This window comes from Pinus tabuliformis, chromosome 2_2, assembly GCF_031772625.1.
Source record: "Pinus tabuliformis cultivar Carrire ecotype Pingquan chromosome 2_2, CPIR1, whole genome shotgun sequence".
Classification (NCBI taxonomy): domain Eukaryota; kingdom Viridiplantae; phylum Streptophyta; class Pinopsida; order Pinales; family Pinaceae; genus Pinus; species Pinus tabuliformis.
In genome coordinates, this window is record NC_142300.1 from 968,250,111 (window position 1) to 968,272,538 (window position 22,428).

Genomic DNA, 22,428 nt, shown 5'->3' on the forward strand with positions numbered 1-22,428 from the left:
AGAAGACGACCTAATTGATCAAATCCTCCAGAATTTTCCCCCCAACACCATGTCTCTTGATGAGTTAGTAAAGAAAGATGGAGATAAAACTTGGAATGATTTGTGCCTAGATGAATCAAGTCCAACTTATGTCAAGATGATAGAATTTGGTCTAGAAAGAACATTGAAAATCAACCCCTCTCTCTCTTCACATAAGGAAAAGGAGTTATGTGACATGCTAAGAGAGCATCTGGATGCCTTTGCTTGGAGTTATAAGGAAATTAAGGGAGTGAACCCTTTGGTGTGTACTCACCACATTTACATCAAGGAAGGTTTCAAGTCAGTGTGCCAACCTCGGAGGGGAATGAACTCAACCCCATCTCAAATAGTGAGTGGGTGTCTCCTCTTATTTAGTCCCAAATAAGAATGGAAAATGGAGGATCTATGTAGACTACAGAGAGCTAAACAAAGCCACCAAAAAAGACAATTTCCCTCTACCTTTCATTGATCAATTCTGGGATGGTCTTGCAGGAAAGAAGTTCTTATCTTTCCTCGATGGATTTAGTGGTTACAATTAGGTCCAGATTAGCCCAGAGGACCAAGATAAAACCACTTTAACTTGTCCTTGGGGTACCTTTCCTTATAGGGTCCTTCCTTTTGGATTATGTATTTCCCTGCCACTTTTCAGAGGGCAGTCTTGAGCATATTTGCAAAGCTAGTCCATGACTCTGTGGAAATTGATATGGATGATTTTACTCCCTATGGGTTTGATTTCTTGGAGGCCCTTTCTAAATTTGGGAAAGTATTAAACAAATGCATTGAAATGAATTTATCCCTTAGTCCTAAGAAGTACGAGTTCTTGATGAATGCAGGTATTTTTCTAGGTCACTCAATATCCTAGGAAGGACTGCAAGTGGACCCAAATAAAATTGATATCATAAAGAGGGTCCCTATTGCTCAGAAGCAAAGCGATGTTAGAAGTTTCTTGGGCTTAGTTGGATACTATAGGGATTCATAAAGGACTTCAACAAAGTAGCCTCACTTTTGTTTGGACTATTGGCTAAGGAATCTGAATTTTTCTGGTCAAAAAGTTGCCAACAGGCCCTAGAAACCCTAAAGGACAAGTTGACTACTGCACCTATACTTCGAGGCCCATTTTGGGCTCTTCCTTTCCACATCCATGTTGATGCCTCTCACAAAGCTATAGGAGTAGCTCTAGGCCAGTTAGATAATAAGTTACCTTATGCCATTTATTTCATCAGCAAAAATTTGTCCAAGGCTGAATTGAACTATACTGTGACTGAAAAAGAGCTCCTAGTTGTTGTCCATTCCTTGAATAAATTTAGACATTACATCACTGGTTACTAGACCTTTGTACATATTGACCATGTTGCTATTAAATATTTGATGAACAATCCTGATGTGAATGCCAAAATTATTATATGGTTGATTTTATTACAACAGTTTGATCTAACTATCATTGATAAGCCTGGTAGAGAAAATGTAGTTCCAAATTTTTTTTCTAGACTTGATTTGCCTACAGGTGAGGAAGGAATGGTTGATGATCAACTGCCATATGAGCATTTATTTTCTATTTCAGTTCTCTCTCCATGGTTTGTTGACATAGCCAACTACTTAGTGGTTGCACAGTTCCCTCCAAATCTGTCCTCCAAGGAAAAGAGCATAATTATAAGAAAGAGTGCACCATTCACTTGGATTGGGGGAAATCTCTTCAAGCTAGGCCCAGATCAAATTCTAAGGAGATGGGTCATGGTGGAGGAATTCCTTGACATCCTTTTGGCCTATCCTGATGGGCCTTGTGGAGGTCACTTTGCAACCAAGAGGACAACCTTCAAGGTACTACAAGCTGGCTACTACTGGCCCACTCTTCACCAAGATGCAAGAAGATATACCAGTCAATGTGCACATTGCCAAAGAATGGGGAAACCTACTGCCACGTATGAAATTCATTTTCAACATCAAGTGACTCTTGAGCCTTTTAACAAGTGGGGCATGGATTTCATTGGGCTCATTGATCCACCATCGAGGCAGAAAAAGTACATAATTTTGTGCACTAATTACTTGACAAAGTGGGCTGAAACCAAATCTATCAAGGTAGCAATATAAGAGAAAGTGGTTGAGATCTTAAGGGAGAATGTGTTTTACAAGTTTGGGTACCCTAGAGATCTATTTACTGATCAGGGTGCTCAATTCAACTCACACCTGATTGAGAATCTATTGAGTCGCCATAAGATCATTCACAAGAAGTCAACTTCTTACCATCCTCAGGCCAATGGACAAATAGAAGTTACAAACAGAGCATTGGAGAGCATTCTCACAAAGGTTGTGAGTAGCAGCAGAAAATATTGGGCTAACAGACTAGTGGAGGTCACTTGGGCCTATAATACAACCTGGAAGACAACCACTGACTTCACCCCTTATGACTTGGTTTATGGGAAGAAGGCTCTACTCTCCATTGAGTTTGAGTACAATACTTTGAGAATGGCAGAACAGTTGGATTTGGATGTTACAAGGGTGCAACAAGAGAGGATGCTCCAACTCAATGGTTTAGATGAATTCAGGATGCAGGACCTCCTACACACAAAGGTGACTCAAGTAAAAAGAAAGGTTTTGCATGACAAAAACATCAAAGACAAAGTTTTTCAAGAAGGTGATTTGGCTTTGCAATATGACTCCAGGTTCAAGGACTTCAAAGGAAAATTGATGACCAGGTGGTTGGGCCCATATCTGATAGAAAAGTTCCATAACAATGGGCCTGTGCAAGTAAGGACCATTGATGAAGAAGGTATCCCCTTGCTAGTCAATGGATACATATTGAAAGCTTATAAAATACCTTTCTCAAGGGAAGAGTTCATCAGTACCATTAATAAGGAAGTGAATGTGCTTTGAAGTGTCTTAGCCTCCAACTCACCAAATCCTTGAAGGCTATTTTAGTTTTGAAAAAATGAAAAAAAAAAAAAAAACAATAAGGGGCTTAGGTGAAAACCTCTATGAGGAAACTGAGGCCAACTTTTGGGTTGAAAACCTCCTTAAGGTATCCCAAGAGTGAAAAAAAGGAAATTAAAAAGATCCTTGGGTGAAAACCTCCCTTGAGGCGCCTAGGGAAGGAAGACAGGTTGAAAACATCCTTTAAGGCAACCTATATCTCTTTAAAAAAAAAAGACAGAAAGAGAAAAAAACAAGAAAATAAGAAAATAACATGGCAGGGACCTCAAACTTGCCCACTAATAAAATTCTGTGATTTTTGCAAGTTTTTAAAGGAAGCAGAGGACACAAATTGTAGAGGATAGAAAACCAAGAAACACCCCATTCTTCCTTCATTCAATTCATATCTCCCATGCCTACCATGTCTCCATCATCCATCCTCACTTCCATGCATCAAAAACCAGTTTGCAGGCAATTTTATGACTTCTACAGGATTTCCTATAGTCACTACACGAGTTTCCTATAATACTACAGGATGTCCTGAAACTCTACAAGAATGGAATTTTGGTTGGGAAATGATGATGCAAGCCTGTTCTGGGTTGAAAGAGGGGACCATACACCTCACCACCTCTCACCCAACACCAACTCATGACCATACCACTCTCTATGTCCATAAAAACCCACTCATAAAAAAAATTAATAAAATAAAAATAAATAAATATGATGATGGTGGTGGTGGTGGTTAACGTCCACTGAGACCAAATTGGTCTATCGGAACTATAATTTTCTTATTTTTTAATTATCTCGCTCCTCTTCTTTCTTGGCGAGATTGGTGTTGTAGCTTTCTTTTTTTTCTCTACGGTGTTCCAACTTCCTTTATATTGCATCTCCTTCATCTCTTTTGGTTCTTGGGACATTGGTGTCTTAGCTTCGCGATCTATTGTGTTCATCCTTTTGAAGATAGTCGGAGAAGAAGTTTGGTCTAGGAGATCTGCTTTGCTGGTAAATGAAGATTTATTTTGTGCGGTATTCGAATCCTCATAACTATTGATGCTTGAGGGGTTGTCAAGTTCACTTTCCCCCTGCTTGTCTTGAGAGTTGTTTCTTTTGTGCCCGATTTCTTGTGATTCAGAGTTTTCTCGAGAGTATTCTTCTTTGATGACAATGTAGTGTTCTTTTTGTGCTCCTTCCCACCATGTAGATCTGTGGTGATTTTTTCTAGCAGAATTTTTCTGGGAGGCTTTTGGGCAATTTTTGGCTAGGTAGCCTGTCTCAAAGCAAGATTGACATCTGAAGAGGACACTTTCATAATCGAGTTTCTGGTTCCACACATAGTCTTTACTTGTTAGGTTTATTTCAGCTTGGAATGCGGTGCTGAAGTCCATTTCCACACAGATGCGTGCATATGTGGTTTTGGCATATTCCTCTGTTTCTAGGCACCTGCAGTAAAATTTCCCAATTGCATTTCCAATGGCTTATAGCGAGGATAAATTCTAGAGATGCAAGGGTAGGTTTGGCAATCTCACCCAAACTGGTGTTGAGGTTATGACTATTGTTGAGGGATCGAATGATGGGTTCCATGGCTTCATGAATAGGCCTGAGTTTTCCCAAAACCAAGGGTCGGAATCTAGAATACATTGTCTGCTTTCAGGGTTTTCAAAATATACTATAAAGAAACCCCTAGCATAGGGGTAGATACTAATTGCATCAGAAATGAGAGGCTTCCATACCTCCGAGATCAAACTGTGGAGAGCTATCAGCCACGGCCAAAAACCATTGAATCAGCAAATTAGGGCACTTTCAGAAAACTTCAAAGCCTCATCGAGTGAAGCCTGGACCACCTAGAGAGTGGGAGTTGGGGCTTCATTGACGATATGGGCAGGAGCTTGCCCCCCAAAGGCAGACGGAACTGAGCCAGCAGCTATTTTTGTGAAGCTGGGAGCCATCTGGAGATTTAATATTTGCGAGCTGTTGAGATTTAATATTTGCGAGATTGATCTCACAGGATCCCCCACAACGGAGAACAAAATGTGCAACCACAGACAGCCGCAGAGATCAAAGCCCTCACTTTCTTGCTATCTTAAATCCCAGAAAATCGCTTGCTATCTTAAAAATGGTTAACCATAAGTTCAGAAACCCCCTAGCCGTAGATAGCAAGAACCAAATCAGGTTCTAGAAAACCAAATTTGAGCCCAAAATTCCCCAAATGTAGAAGAAAAAACCCGACAAAGTCGGATCTAAGCCCTAAAATAACCTTAGATGCAATGATGTAAAACGTAGATACAGCAGATCTACGAAGAATTGAACAAAAAATGAAAACAAAAATTGATCTAACTGCTTGCTTCACTCTGCAACAATCGAGACCGACCGGAAGCGAAACCTTGCACGCACACACGAACAATGGCTTAATTTTACTGGCCTGGAAGGTCGCAGAAGATCCCGCAGAAGGAGTATAGTGCAAGGATATAAAAAAGTCCAAGGGCCATGCCATCATTGGCTTCACTCACCTACCACTCCATCTCCCCCATTTCCACCCTTTCCACTACTTCATTACCACCTATTCCTCCTCCAAGTAAAAAAACAGAGAAAACAAGATGAAAAAGGCAGCTACAGGTTTCTTGTAGTAACTACAGGAAACCCTGTAGCAGCCTATGCTCTCATAGGAACAACTCTCCATGAACTCTCCTTCAGCACCAAGGAAAGCAAGGAGCTCTAGGACCCCTACAAACACTGTGACTCCCATCCAAATCTCAGCAACAACAATAATAAGACCAAGCACCTGCACACAGCAACAAAGAGGACAACCACATCAATAGGAAGAAATATACAAAAAAATGACCAAAGGAAAAGCACTTACCTGAACAAAAAGAAGCACAACAGAGCCATCCTCCAACATGCAACAACCAAGAAAAGGAAGGCATAGGTATGGCACCTCATCTGATTTCTTCCCTAGATATGATATATTAAAAGTCCAGGAATATGACAAAGTCAATTTTATAAGCTGGAGGTGGCCAACTAACTTGGCCACGCTCAACTAGAAAACAAAAAGTGAATTCCTAGTCAGCCTAACACGTGGCACCATCACATCAAATAGGAATGAGTTGAAAAGGTGGTCAATTTAAGTTGTGGGAGAGTGCGTGATGATTACGAGGAGAGGCTACATGATAGCTAACAGTGGGCCAACAATCCATAAGAGGAAATCCCTTACACTACTAGCCAATACAACACTCTAAGGAATTGACCATAAAAATAAAATATTCTAAACTCTCATGCACCATTTGTTCATTTCGAGATCAGAGAGGACCAGGACCACCTTGGAGAGCCATCGAGGAGGCAAACCTGTTTCAGCCACCCTACAGGAAACACAGGGAGCTACAGGAAACACTTGAAATTCATAGAGAACACTAAAAGGAGGTGCATAGGGTCCAACTGCTCAGAAATTCTCCTCATCCAAAGCATCACAGTGAAAGGTAGGTGGCCCATATCTCCTATGCTTTGAATTGATAGCTAGGAACAGAAAAATTTTGGTTTTTAAGTGATTACAGTGGGCCTAGGAGTTTAAAAAATTGTGAACAGTTTGAAAGTGTGTGGAGATAGCGAAAAATTGCAGCCATTCACCACCTTCAGTCATCCTAATAACTAAAGCTAAGGCTACCAGAATCCTTGCAGTCAGTAAAAAATAAAAGGAACATGATAGGAGGGTTTAACAAAAGGGAACCCATAGAGACATCCAGGATACACCTCCACCCCCCTGTGGTAGAAATATTCAAAAGACATAACTGGTTGGGATTCTTTGAGTTTCTCAGAGGGTATGATGATGATGTAGCTCAAGATTTTGCCATGGAACTTAACCCTCAGGCTAGGATCAGTGCTACCACGGTGGTAAGAGGATTGTCAATTACCATTACTCATGAATTAATTAGCAGAATCACCACAATTCCTCAAGGCGTGCCATGGAGAAAGGAAGATAAGGTTGCAAGCACTTTTGCAAAGAAAAACTTCTTCTTAAGGGATGAAGAGCCAATTGAGGATAAAAATGGGATAAGAAGGGAAATCCTTCCCTACCCTTGGAATGAGGTAAGCTATCATATTCTCAAATATATCTCTTGTGAAGGGAGGCTCAATATAGTCTATGGCTATCAATTTAGGCTCCTCCATGAGTTGATATTTGGAGAGGGGATACCCAGTGACAGAAGACTCGGTATACCCTACTTCTTGCTGCAATCATTAATAGACACAAGATTAAAAGTCCAAGATGGAAAACATTAGCAATTGGCACACCATGGACTTATTAAGCTAATACTAGAGGATGCCCTGAGCCAACTCAGAATCCCCATTCAATGGTCCACATTCAGAGACATGGACAGAGAGGTTGTGATTGATATACAAGCCCTTGAATATGATAGGGACAATACCTCTAGTGTTGAAGAGGAAGAAGAAGAACCTGAAGAGGAAGAAGAAGAACCTGAAGAGGAGGAAGAAGAAGAACTTGAAGAGGAATAAGAAGAAACTAAAGAGGAAGAAGAAGAACCTAAAGAGGAAGAAGAAGAACCTGAAGAGGAAGGAGAAGAACCAGAGGAAGAAGAGGAGGTAGAAATAGAGAAAACAAAGGAAGAAGAAGAAAAAGAAGAAGGAGAAGAGGAGAAAGGTGAAGAGAAAGAACAGGAGGAAGAAGCAAGCCCTGAGGAACACACCAAGGAAAGGGAGGAATCTCCAAGGTTGTCTCCTAAACCAACTAAGAGGGAGGCAACTGCTACCTTGACTTCCCTAAGTACACCTGTCAAATCAAAAGGGAAGAGACAAAGGAAAACTCCCCTATATTTCAAAACAAGGAGGAGCACTAGGATCAAATAGGGGAAACCACAAACACCCACCAAGACTCCTATCATTATTGAGGAATCACCAAAAGAGAAAGAAAATATAGTCTCCCTGGAAATAAAAGGTGAAGAGGGCACATCAAAACATGCTTCCCCAAAGTCTCCCATCACCTATGTTAGGAGGCCTATCACCAAGTCAGAATCATAAAAGAAAAACAAATACCCTTTGACCCCATTTCAAAAAGGAAAATTCCTCCTACAACAAACTCAGACAGTCCGACAGGAAACTTTGTCAGTACTACAAGAAACATAGAAAAGCAGCAGGAAGGACAACAAGGACAGAGGAAAGGCAAGGAAGCAACAACACAAGTGCAGGAGGAGGTAGATTCTCCAAATACATCTAAGGGATAATCCCAAGAGCTACAGGAACCTAGCCCACAACCCAATATGAGCTCTTATTATAGATTCATTGAGGGAGGTAGAGTAATACCATAGAAATTTTCCATCCCTCCCTTATTCAAGCTTGAGAAGGAGAGAGGAAGGACACATCATTGGATGCAAGTTTCTAAATCAAAGAATGTAGAGGATGTGGGCCTATGGAAGAGAAACTACTGGAGATGGGAAGAGAGGTGAGTAGGATAAGAGACATGGAATGAATTACGAGATCTCAACTAGAGGAAGAAAAAACATGGCTAACGAGGCAAGTATAGGAAAAAGAGAGCCAATTGGCCACCATGGCAAGCCTCTCCATGGAGGCACTCCAATGCAGGATGAAACCAAAAATATGCCTTGTACCTCAAAGATCAATGCTTGCAATTTTAGATAAAGACACTAGCACAACGAGGGAATATACCTTTCCAAGACTATAGCAGTTCATTAAGCTATGTGACCAAATCACCCTAGAGGATAAGGCCAAGATATCTGAATTCTACTTGCACAAATTGGCCTTAATAGACTTGAATGTGTGGCACCCCAATGCAAATTTGGGGGACTTACAACTAATGTCCCTTGCATCATGGATGAGTCATGAGGAAGCGAGGGCTAAGGAGGTGAAGAGAGTGTTGGAAAGAGAATAAAAAGATCCCCTTTACATCAGATCAAAATAGATCAATTCTATGGATGTCATTAGCACCCACAACATCATCGCTAATGATCCCCAACTTGCACCAAGATACCTAGCTACACAAGAGTAAGCAGTCATACATTTTGAGGACACCTTTAGATTGCTAGGGAATGAAAGCCATCAAGCATGCCAAAGGAGATGGGAACCCTATCATTCAACCTAAGGATCAAGGAGTATCATTCCCCTGAAAGAATGAGAGATGCACTAGAAAGGACCCCATTGTATAAGAAGGAACTACAAAGACTCAAAATCAAATGGATTGGTTTGAAACTCAGTCCACCCTTGCTATTGGGTATGCTAAAAGGTAGAAAAGAGAAAGAGGAAAGAAAGCAGTGGGAGGAAATATAGAAGCATTCAGGATTTTATCCACAAAAGGAAACTCCATCAACAAAGGCCTGGGATGTGTGAGAGGCCACAAGAGCTATGAAAGGCATGGACATAGGCCAAGTTGTTCAGAGGATGAGCAACACTTTCAGTAGGGGGTGATGATGAGGCTCATCAATAGGTAAATTATATTGGCCTTAATGCCACTCTCTAGCTTATTAAAATCAACTTTTGTCACGCTTCTTTACACATTTTATTATATTTTACTTAGTGAGAAGGGTAAAGGTGAGATGTTATGTCATGTGGCCTAATGTGCATTAATTGAAGGATTTGGAGCATTTTTTGGCTAATTTAAGTGCAGGAACTTGAAGTAGACAAACAAGAGGGATCTTAGGAGATTGGGTCTCCCTCCTTAACTCTTCAATCACTTGAATATTCCTCCACCAGATCTCATCAGCTCAGAGTTACAAGCAGCCAAGCCCACTGAGTTCATTGGTAGCCAAGCCAGTGATAGTTGAAGACAAGTTAATCTTGAGTTTGGGAGCCAAGGCTCCCTAATTTTAAGGAAGTTGTTGGTAGCTTCAGTTGTATAAATAAGAAGGCTTAGGGCCTCATTAGGATTCGACTTTTTATTGTAGCCAAGAGGCAATTTTGAGCTTAAGATATTGTAATTGTTATTCTCATGTTATTTTTGACGTTTTGGTGATAATGAAAAGGGTTTATTTGATCCAACACTGAGTTGACTCAGATGGATGAAGATATTGGGTTAGGGCCCAACCCTAGCAGCAGAGGTTCCTCTTCTTTTTGTACATGTATCCTTAGATTAGAATCATAGATTAGTTACTGAAATTATTTCTGTTTTATTTAATTTGCAAGTCTTTGAATGATTGGTTAGTTTTGCTTCCATTAGTTGGAGAAGTAGATCAGTGTTACAGTAGGGAAATAAAAGACTTCATAAAATCTTGTGACAATGCCCTCATACCCATCTCCCTCATGGGATCATGGTTTGAAGACCCCACTCTCACTGCCCCAAAAATAGAATTATCCTGTGATTATTGCATAGCTCAGGGTTTCTCATTGAGTAGGTCATTATTCATGATTCCTTAGAATCACTTGCAATTGTCATTTTTCTTTCTTAAGTTGTTGTATATTAGCAAGCATTCTATTTCATAGAGTTCATCCACTAGCCATCAATAAATCAGTTTTCTTAAATTCAACTCATCTTTTCCACATTTACATAAAGTTGTGCATAAATGAAGAAATGAATGTGTTTTGCTGCAGGAGTTGATGATCTTCAGGGAGAAATCATTCCACCAACCCCATCTAAGTCTTCTCCACCTCTCACCAAACCCTACCAACCATCAATTCGGATTTCTGTTTTGTACGCCACCGTGGACAACCACCTTGAGCAAATCCAACCATCATGAAGAGTTGGGTTGATACTTGGGAACTGTGTACCATTCCCATACCTTATTCCACCATCATCCAGCTTCCCATCACTTCCTTTCACCCTCCCTACATTTCTGCAGCTTTCAGCTAAGTTTCATGTAGTAAATCAGGACAACCTGTAGTAACTATAAGAAATCTTGTAGCAACTACAAGAGACCCTGTAGAAACCTGTTTTAGACTGTTTTGGCAGAAATAATGACCAGAGCCTATGGTAGGCCTTCAACTTCACCTCCATACCTCTCAATTCCATTTTTGAACATTTTTCCCATACCTTCCTCCCCTGCAAAAGATCATCTTGATTAGTTTAAAATTTACATTTCTAAATTGAAAATCAAAAGATTCTTTTCTGCAATATTTAGCTAATGCATGCATACATCAATCTTAGAAATATTAGGATCATTTCCATGCCTACTTAGTCCAGATAACTAGATGGTAGAATGCAAGATTAAATGAGGTTTCTTTTGCAAATGATGTGTGTTAATTCCTAGCTAGGTGATTTCATGTCATTTTCATAGCACTTTCTATTCATCACTTTCATTCCCTTGACATAAGAAAGCATTTACTTTCTCCATTACAAATAGCTTTACATTCACTGTCAGTGATTAGCCTCCTTCTATTCAATATAAGATTGGTTTGAGAAACCATAGTAGTATATCGCCTAATTGAGAAGTGCCAAGAGTAGACTCTTGCATCTGTTGTGCATATAGCACTGTCACCTCCAAGTTTGTATGAACCCTGAGTTGATAAAGTAAAGTTGGTCGCCCTAGGAGTTGCAACATCCTTGCTACAATACTGGGGCTCATCATTGACATGACATGACACTAGTGACATGGATTGTTTGCTAATGTGTAAATGTCAAGTCACTATTGTTGTTGGGTGTTGGATGTCTTATTGGATGTGCTTTCTCCTCACATCTGCATGGCTTCATGATGCAAAGTTTTCAATGGTATTTTAGTCTTAAATGGTGGTTGCAAACTTGTGTCCCTTTATTTCTTCTTGATTGATCCACTTGTGAGTTCAATTGCAAGAGAGGATTTAGGCATGTTTCCCTCCTTCTCATTCTACATTATCTTGCCATGACTTGATAGTGTACCTCTTCCTGCAATTCCCTCATGACGAGGCGACATCAATCCAAAAACCCCCTAGTCGAAGATGATGTATTATTATCCATGAAATGAGCCTGGGACAGGTCACGGAATGGGGGAAGGGGCCTAGTGACTACGCATTGTGTAGTTCTAGTAGATAGGGAGAGAGCCTAAGCTTTAAGACTGCGCAATGTGTATCTTGGGGGGGCCCTAAGAGACAAAACTGCGCAATTCCTGGAGGCAATGATGTCCGGCTGAGGGAAGGGTCACTGGAGGAAGCTGCTACGTAGTTATGGAGCCCAAGGGAGTTCGGTGATGCACAGTTCTAGTAGGAAATGAAAAGGCTTAAGGGTTGAGGATGCGAAATGCACAGTTCAAGGATGACTGGGGGACACAACTGCACAATTCTAGAGGTCAAGGGAGGTTGTTGGACTCAGGAATTGCGCAGAGAAATATCTATAGAGGACAGAGGCTGCACATTGTGTAGTTCCAAGAAGAGTGGTCACATGCTATAGGGTTGAGACAACGCAATGCGCAGTTTATTCAAGGCCCGATGGAGCTAAGTTTCCTGGTCGGGAAGATTTTTGAAAAATGGCTAAGTGTGGGATGGGAGATGGAATTGTGATAACTTTGATTGTGATCACACACTTAACATACTTTGACAACATGAAAACATAGATCATCGGAACAAAAACAAAACACTTCCCTCTGTGTGACTACTTCACGACATGATACATCAAGTGCGACACTTGAGATAGACTTCAGGATGACCGTGTCGACACTTGTGAGACAGTGCTCAAAACTTTGTGTATGAATGTGACAGATGCTTACATGGTTTGGATAACTCAAATAAAAAAAATACCAGCCCTCGAAACCATTAGAAAAGGTTCACAAACCGTGTACAATAGTCAAACATGCAAAAAGACGAGATTTGATCCAACATGTAAAAGGGGTGAAAGAACATCGAGGAAGCTCATGAAATGAGCTCTAGTGTTTGCAATAACAAATGAAAATAACAAGGAAAGCTCCAAAATTTGAGTGTAAGCCAAAATTTTAGAGGGTGTTGCAGCATCAACAACAAAGGGAGAGTATCATGTTAAGACGATTGCCTCAGTTAGAAGAGTTACCCCAGAATTTTGAAAAGGAACCTCATAATGTGGACCTCATACTTCAGGAAAGAATATTGATTCTAGAGGAAGCTGGAAGCAAAGTTTGACATGAAGGATATTACACTAAAGTTTGGGACTTGAGGGTACATCCTTTGGATTGACAATGTTCATGATGAGTAGAGATATTATTGATGGTTGAGATATGGGTTCTTGGAAAATAATGAAGTGTTATTCTATTGCACTGTGAAGGTAGAAGATATAGTAGTTAGTAAAATAAGTTGTGAAGCAATTCGGCTCCGTAAAATGTTTGATGGACTATTTGATGGCATGTTGGATTCGATCGTGATAATCTACAAAGATTGTCAAGAACTTGTCTTTTCATAAAAGATTGAATCACTTTATGATTCGAGGGTATGGTGTAGATAGAAGATGAGAAGTTACAACAAATCTCCATAAATGAATAGGTATTCAATGCATTTATGAAATCCCTTCCTAAGGGAAAGGATGAGTATTTTTTAGACATGCTTAGGCTTGTGGATATCTCCTCCCAGATTGAGAGGGAGTGAGGATGGACACATTATTCTCCATGTATCATGTACTATGGTTAGGACTAACAACCATACGCCTAGTGCATGAACATAGGTAAGGAGAATAGTGGATTGGATAAGCATCAGGGACCAACATTCTTGAGATATGTACTATGACCAGGACTAACTATCATAAGTCAAGTACATTGATCTAATATAATAATGGTATAGAGGACCAATGTTTCCTTGTGACAATGGATTAGGAAGTGGTCCTACAAGGACATACTTTGGTGAACCTAGGTGGAGTATGTCCTCAGAGAGGCGTTGTGGCATCCTATTAAATGCCTCCCAGCGTTTTGTTGTGATCTAGTGGAGAGATAGAGCTTACTTTTTGAGGCCTCGGTAGTTTGACAATGTTGGTTATAATGATGTTATCATCATTAATGCTTATTAATCTAGATCCTTTCTTATAGAAGTATTCAACTTGATAATATCCCAATGCAACATCCTAAGTGTGGGGAATGTTGGGCCTTGGAATTAGTGCGCTTTTGTTAATGTACTACTCTAGTTTTACCACTTATACCTCATAGAATCCTTCATAACTAAGTTATTTTTGCATAATCTTACCATATCTCACATGAGCATGGCCATCTGAGATATAAAGGAATAAAGAGGTAATAAGTCCAATATTTCTATGATTCTATACATTTTTCTTTATAAAATCAAACCAGTGTGTAAATATTGCAAAATTTAACAATTTCCATAGCTTCTATACCAAAATCTAAGGTTAACGTTATTCCTAAAATAGTGAGGGAAACTTAAACATATGAGGCAACATTATTTTGAATTAGTTAGTTTTGAAAACATTATAAACTGGCATGTTGACAAGTAATGGACCTCCATATACACAGTTATGATATAGAATTATAAATAGTGATATATGCACAGTTACTTTTAGTTTAATTTATGCCTTGATCTCCTTACTGCCATTCATGGAAAATTTTAGGGGCTAATGTTCGCCCAGTGGGCTAATTTTCCATGATTTTTCCACAAAAAAGATTCGCCAATTTCCAATTTTATAAAAGACGATTCGCCCAAATTTTAGAATATAAAATTATTTTACCTTAAAAATCGCCAACATTATATAGAGACTATATATAAAATAATTATAAATTTGAATAATTTTACAAATATATCAATAAACATTTATAATTTGCATATTAGGGATTAGTGAGATTCGCCAATGTTTTAAACTTCATGAAAATTTTCCATCCTTAAAATTTTCCTTGCTGCCATTTGTGACAATTATAGTAGAGTTTTCTGAGTTTTCTTAATCTCGTGTGATCAGCTAGAGGGCACCCTTGTAGCGTATGAGACTTTTGTAGCATAAACTTTTATTTATTACTTTATTTTAACATTGCCTTTACTCTCTTATAGTCTCAATTTTTAATTATTATTTTCTTTTGTTCCAAGTTTTATTCAAGTGCTTGAGAAATAATAAAATCCTAAAAGATTTGCTTTGATAACATTTGCATAATTTAAGAATGGGTATTTCAACTGCGTTGCATTCTTTTCACTTCACATTCCTAGATCAAATTCATTACTTCCTAAATAAATTATATTTTCACGTGCTTTTCATAAATTATATTTTCAAATGATGTTTACATAGAATAACCTTTACATTGATTACATTTCGATCTATGCTTTAGTATATCAGTTCTGAATGTTTTTCATAGGATATAATTTCCTAAGTAGAATTTCAATGTTTTGGTTAAAAAGGATTTCCATGCTTTTAAAGGAATAAATGTCCTTGCTTTTATAGTTGATATGTTAATGTTTTTTTAAATAAATTCTTTGTTTTCATAGAATAGACTTCCTTTCTTTTATTAGAATAGGCTTTCATGAGTTTTTCTTTGTAAATTCCATCTATAGATTCCCATTAATAAAAAAACATATTGTAATGAGAGTCCTTCATACACCAAAAAGAGAATCCTAGGATATCATATCTTCAACCAAAGATAACCATAGATACACCATTACTACCAGAGGTAAAAAATTACCAAGATGAGACTACCCTACACCAATGAAAGAACAAGATAACTACAACAGAAAAGTTTATTAACCAACAACCTCCCTTTGGCTCTGAAACAGACCCAGAAAACAGTACAAAAATGTTCTCCAAAAAGACTTATCATCAACCCACTGGCTTTGCTGACAATCCATCATAAAAATTCTTACAAAAAAGATATACTAACCAACAATAAAAACTAGTGTGATATTCTTAGTGGACTTGTCAGTCTGAGATGATGACATGAGAGAGAGGAGAAGTGTTTGCATCAGGAGAGGTCCAAGCTGGAGTGTTAAAAACTACGGGCACCTCTTGTTGCTCATTAGAGTCAGTCTCTGAATCATATACCACAAACCGCTCCACCCAAGTTAGTTTGACCACAATATCATCCAAGTTGTAATGGATTTCCCTTAGAATTCTTTTGATCTCCTCCTGACCTGCAAACAACTTGTAATTGTCTACCTTCTTATCCTAAATGACCATACTTAGCAATGTTTCCAATTGATAGTGCAAACTAATAGAATGGAGGAAGTGAAGCCTTTGCTTGCAGAATTTCCCTGGATCAGGAACCCACTTGAGGCTACTGCCTCCAATCTCGGAATCAAAGAAATATATACGATTCCCAAACTCCTTGGCTTCTAAGTGAAGAATTTCCTTCCTCACTTCGAGAGGAACAAAGTCAAAATGGTTGGCCACAAACTCTTATCCAAATAAACATCGACACCTTGAACAATATGAACCAAGTGCATCACCAGAGTGACTAGGTAGTCTCTACCAAGGGAACATAGATGCATATGAACTCCAAATGTGAAGTGAAAAGAAAACTATCGAAGGTGGAAGGACGGGGATACACAATGTCAAGGGAGAGTAGGACTATGGCACAAGGAAAACAACAAACACTATACTAACAAGAGAGGTTAAATTTTGTGGCTAAAGAAGGCATATTAGGAACCCACAGTGCTTGCAAACAGAAAATCACCCTAACTTCCTGAAACCCTGAAACTTGAGTGGACATAGAGCAATATAAAGAATAAAATTTAGAGCGACTAAAGTTCTAACTGAGCCACAACAATTATCAAAACCAAATGGGGAAGGTATCAGGTACCACACTCCGCAAACCAACACAAGGAAATTAAATGAAATTCTGGCAGGGTCATAGCTTTGATGCGACGCAGAGGGAAACCCATCCATCAGTTCTAATGAAGATTTGAACCCCGAGTTGTGTAAAAAGAGAACAAATAATATTGACCCTCACAACAATTCACCAACTGAATGAACACTACCCAAGCCACTAAGGGATTAAACATTAACAAAACGCTAATATTCAAAGGAGAATGACAAGAAAAAAAACTTCCCTGTAGTCCAGAATAGACCACCTTTGTCCACCATGCACAACTTAATGACTGGGGTCTTTCACCAACAGAAACCATAACATAAACATGCTTTCACCCTAGGATCTTAACCATGCATATATAACAGGGTGGGAACGTTAGATGTCAGAATCATTACGTGAAGCAAGCAGCAGGAATGATCGTCATGGTAAGATAGGTGTACGACAAAGAATAGTCCTCAACCATTCCAAGAAACTTAAGAATCATATGCTCATGAATGAGCTATCCCCGTATGTCAGGAAATTCTCTGCATGTTGCAAATCCCCCATGAGAGAGGTGACCCATCTGAGGCATTAAGGAATGAATTATATTGCTAAAATGATTTTTGTACCTAAATCCAAATACTCCCACTGACGCACATTTAAGTCGATAGGACTAGAGTAGGTGATACATTAGTTGTAAACGTTGAGGACACCACGTGAGGAGCATGCGATGCTAGGTGGAAAGCATGGCTCTCAAGCCGAGGGTTTCCACCCTGTGTGCCATAAATTTGATAATCATGATAATCATGCTACCTAATGGAAAATGTTAATTGTGATACCACCTCCATCGAGGATGTCTGTGTCCACTGATAATTTATCATGTTCCACCCACTATTTGATCTCATGGAATTCCTCCCTACGTGTTGCCACCGACCATGAATTGTCAAAAGTCGTGTGTCTCTCTATGCTACCCAAATTTTCCAATGTGTCCACTACCTTATTTCCTTCCTACCGCATGTGTAGAGGAATAATATAGTCAAATTTGGACAACAAATTTTTAATATTGTTGGCCATGTCCTGCAGGTGGCAACTGTAGGTCAATTTATTTTTCGAGTGGATGTGTAATAGCTTACGTACACATTGTATGACAAGTTGAGAGTCTCCATGAACCTTTATTAGACAATAAACTTATCTAGTGGTAATTTGTAGACCTTTCTCAAGTGACAAGAATTCTATGAGGTATTTGTTTCCACAATGCAAGAAAAAACATAAAGATGTAAACGGTAGGAGTTATTTTCCTTGATGATCCCACCATAACCCACATTTCCAGGATGGCCTTTCGAAGCTCCTCAAAGCTCAATTGGATGAAGGCTCTTGGATGTGGCATAAATGAATTCTCACTAGAGTTCTTTCATACATGTATAGTGGATGGAGAGGTGGAAAACATATTGGGGTGGATATCATGGATTTTTAAGATGTGCTCCCTATACTCGTCGACTTTCCAATTCTCCAAAGTGGGAGGGGAAATCGTTACAATTTCCCTAACTTACCAATTCATGTTCAATTTCCTAGTGTTGTAACTTCCTTTCCCCATCCTCACCAAAAATAGATAAAATAATTTTGTTATGGTGTCGCTGAATCGTGGAATTATGGAAGAACTTTTAATTGTATTGCCCTTCCTTGAGCCACTGTACCCTCGACTTCCACTTCCAGAATGTCTTCTCTTGTTTCCTTATTTGTTCCAAGTTGTGAAGATTCAAAACCTCTACTATCGCCAAATCTAGAGATCTCCCTTCAAGGATGATACATTGTTATATCCTTGACATTTTCCCTTCCAAGGATTTTTTATCCTAAAAAATATTAACAAATCCATGCTTGTTCCAATGTTTAATTCTAATATTCGACGCCTTTAGTTCAAGTTGGAAAGTATACATTTTAGTGTTACCTCAGACATCAATCTCCAACCACCACTTGTTTAACAAGTCCAAAAAACCTGTAGTCTAAAGCCAGAAACTTTCAAAACGGAACGGTCCATTGAGTGGGGCTTCCTTCAAGTCGAGTTCCAGTCGAATGGGTAGTGGTCAGACCCCATGCATTGCAAATTTGTAGCTTCAACAAATATATCCTTTTGTAAAACTTCCTCTGATAATAGAAAATGATCCAAACAACTGACTATTTGATGTCTTCCTCCTCAGCAGTTATTCCATGTGAATAGACCATTAATGGTTGGGATGTCTACCAATTGCAATTGCTCGATGTACCCATCAAAGGAAGTGGATTATTGGTCCAACCTATGCACTCCTATTTTTTCTCCTCTAACGATCTTATAAGATTAAATTCGTTGTTGACAACCCATAAGGAATCCTTAATCATTTTTTTAAATTCCATAATTTTCTGCAAAAATGTATCTTATCCCCTACGTAGGAAGGACCATAAGTTGCCATTAAAAAATACAAGCTCTTTCATCCTGACATATCAAAATAACTTGGTAGGACTCGATTAGTGTACATCCAGTCTTCATAACTACCTCATTTGTGTTTCACTAGATAACCAAACCTCCCACATTACCCCTTGCATCTAGGGACATTGATTTACAACTTTTCCAACAGTTATTACAATTCGAGTCATTTTTTCCCTTGCTACTTTTGTTTCTTGTAAAATGACAATTGTTGGTTTCTCCCTTTTGATCTGATCTTTGAGATGACATTACCTCCCCCTACTACTAAGTTGTTGGCATTATCACAAATGTGTTGTCTTTGATGGAAACCCACTTAATAAATATAGCAACATGACGGTAGCAGGATGAGCATTCATGACAGTACAGATGTGACAGAATGTTTGTACAAAGGAATATCAACTCAAAGACAGAGGAATGATAAAGATGAAGTTTGAAGAAGTATACAAATGTTCTATGAAGCAAATCCACGTAGATACGCAAGTATGGTGAAGCAAAGTCACGTATACATAGGTTCTGTGAAGCAAAGTCGTGTACATACACAGGTACGATGAAGCAAATTCGCGTATACGCAAGTTTTGTGAAGCAAAGCCACGTACATACACATGTATGGTGAAGCAAAGTCACGTACATTTTCTGCACCACAGTATTCTCAATACCATGGGTCTTTACCATGGTATTGGCCCATAGTAATGAGCGCGACAATGGATATTTGATCAGGTCAAAGAATACCATCAACATAACTATGGAATTGTCCTAAGGTATTGGCTAAGGTATAAACTATATTAGGATATGAAGATCAAAGTGTTGTTGAGTGTGCATGATATGGGTTATTAATGAATTGTTTGATCTGAAATAAGAGTGCACCTAGGAGTGTGATGATCGATCAAATTTGTAATGACTACACATTGAATAATATGCTTATGGGTTGATACATCTGTGATGATAATGTTATGATGCGTATCTTTTACAGTGTATGCCCAGATTTGGGCTTGATTGTTTTTTTATGCATCGAAGGTATGATTCAATAGTTATAGATTTGTACGTAGGTTTTCTTCAAAAAGATCGCGTACATACACGAATTTGCTTATGAGTAGTTTTGTATTGATTCTGCAGTATAGATAGATCTGTACGCAGGTATGCTTCTTCAAAGTCACATACATACGCAAGTTTACTTCATTATAGTCACATACAGAAATATCAATAATAAAAGAAAAGTTTAAGTGAGTTTTTAAAATATTGATTCACCCACCCCCCCAGTATTTTTCCCAACAATTAGAATCAGAGCAACCCCTTTAGAAGAATCTTGATCGCTTGAATGAGATCCGTCAAGATGATGGGAAAGAAGAAGATAGCTCGAAGGAAGGATTCAGAAAATTGTGACAGTGATATATCAGATGCAGTAACAGTTACAAATGTCAACAAATATTCAGTTTTGGGAGCACCCCGCTTTCTATTGATCAAGAATGAAGAAGACGGTAACAAAGAATTATCAGGTATGGGATTTTGTTCTAACTATGGTCCATTTCCTTTTCTATGCAATAATAATAGTGATGATGACAGTGAAACAATTGAACTTGCACTCATGGGTAAAAGTGAAAGTAAGCACTCTAAAGAGAAAACAGATTCAAAAATGTTGGCCCTAGAAGCAAAAGATCAAGGCAAGTCAGAAACAATGGACAATGAAGGCATACCTATGCTAAGTAATGATAATTATCACCAATGGAAAGAAAATATGAAGTCTAATATAATGAACCGTGGTGTTTTGTATTTAGTATGCAATGGCTACACTAAAATTCCTCCATCGGACGAGGAAGTTCAAAAGAAAACTAAGGCATTAAGTGACATCATTAATAGCATACCTGATTCAACATTAAATAAGGTTAGGACATCATTAATAGCATACCTTATTCAATGAATAAATCCTAAAGGAAGATTCCTCATCAAGGGAATTACCAGGTAATCTTATCCCTAACAATGTGTCAAAAAATGACCATGATAACAAAACAACCTTTGTTACGTCAAATGGAGTTGCTGATTTAGAAGAAGACAGGTTAGAATAATCTTTTTATCTTAGAATAAAACTTGATCTTGCTTTGAAAAAGATTTTTAATCTTAAAGATAAGTTGTAGGAATATGATAACAAGGATCATATTAAATTAGTAAGTGTTGCTATGGAATCTAAACAATATTGTGAAAATCTTGAAGTTGAGATCATCTATCTAAGAGTAGATATTGAAAAATCAGATAAGCGAAATGAAGAACTACTTCAAGCTTTTGAAGAACAAGAAAATGGGTTGAAAGAAGAGATTCTCAAATTAAAGGAGCAAGTGGAAGAAGGAAGAAGGGTTGAAGAAGGTATGAAGAAGCAGTATCTAGAAAAGGAAAAGAAATATCAAAGAATGGAGGTTGAGGTAAACATTCTAAAAGGTAAATTAGAAGAAAAAGATAAACATTTGATATTTCAAGATAGTACTAAGATTTTGGATAATATTCTTAGTAGTCAAAGGTCTCCCACCATCAAATATGGTCTTGGTTTTCATGAAACTGTTGAAGGAGAATCTAGTTCACAAGATGATGCAAGGAATTTAAAGGGTAACAATGCAAAACCTGAAATGCTCAACAAAGAGATAAGAAGTCAACCTTATCAACAACCAAGGAAAGTGAATCTTCAAATAAAATCATTTACTCCTAATGTTAATCGATTCTCTCCTCTAATCAATAATGTTGAATGTTTTATATGTCATAATTATGGACACGTTGTAGCCAATTGCAGAAGTAGATTGTTTCAATCTCAAGCAAATAACTGCTTCACAGAAAGATCATCAACTTCCAGGTACTCAGGATTCTTTAAGGGATATTGTTTTACTTGCAATATATTTTGTCACAAATATATTAATTTCAATAAAAGGAATATGAAACAAAAATATTATGATTCCTTTGCTCATATAAGATGTTATACTTGTAACAATTTTGGGCATGTAGCAAAAGAATGCAGGAACAAATCTATGGATCACCTCAAACAACATGGAAAGAAATTAGATAACAATATTGATGTCAAAATACCTGAAAAGGATGGATCCACCAACATTTACCATAACATGCAGAAGGAAGAAGAACAGATAAGTTGTGGTCTTTCTCTCTGCTCATTTGAAGAAGAAGATGAATGGTACATAGACAACAGATGCTCTCATCACATGATTGGAGATAAGAGTAAGATGGAGTCTCTCAAGAAAAACCAATATGGTAAGGTTATTCTTGGGAATAATGTTTCAACACAAGTTCTAGGAAAAGGTAGAGCCGAAATGAATAAACATAGAGGAGCAACTGATACTTTATTAGTTCAAGGGATAAAGCATAATATTCTAAGTGTAGGTCAAATGGCATATAAAGGAAATGTAATTGTGTTTACATCAACCAAATGAAAAGTTATAGATGAAGAATATGGAAAGG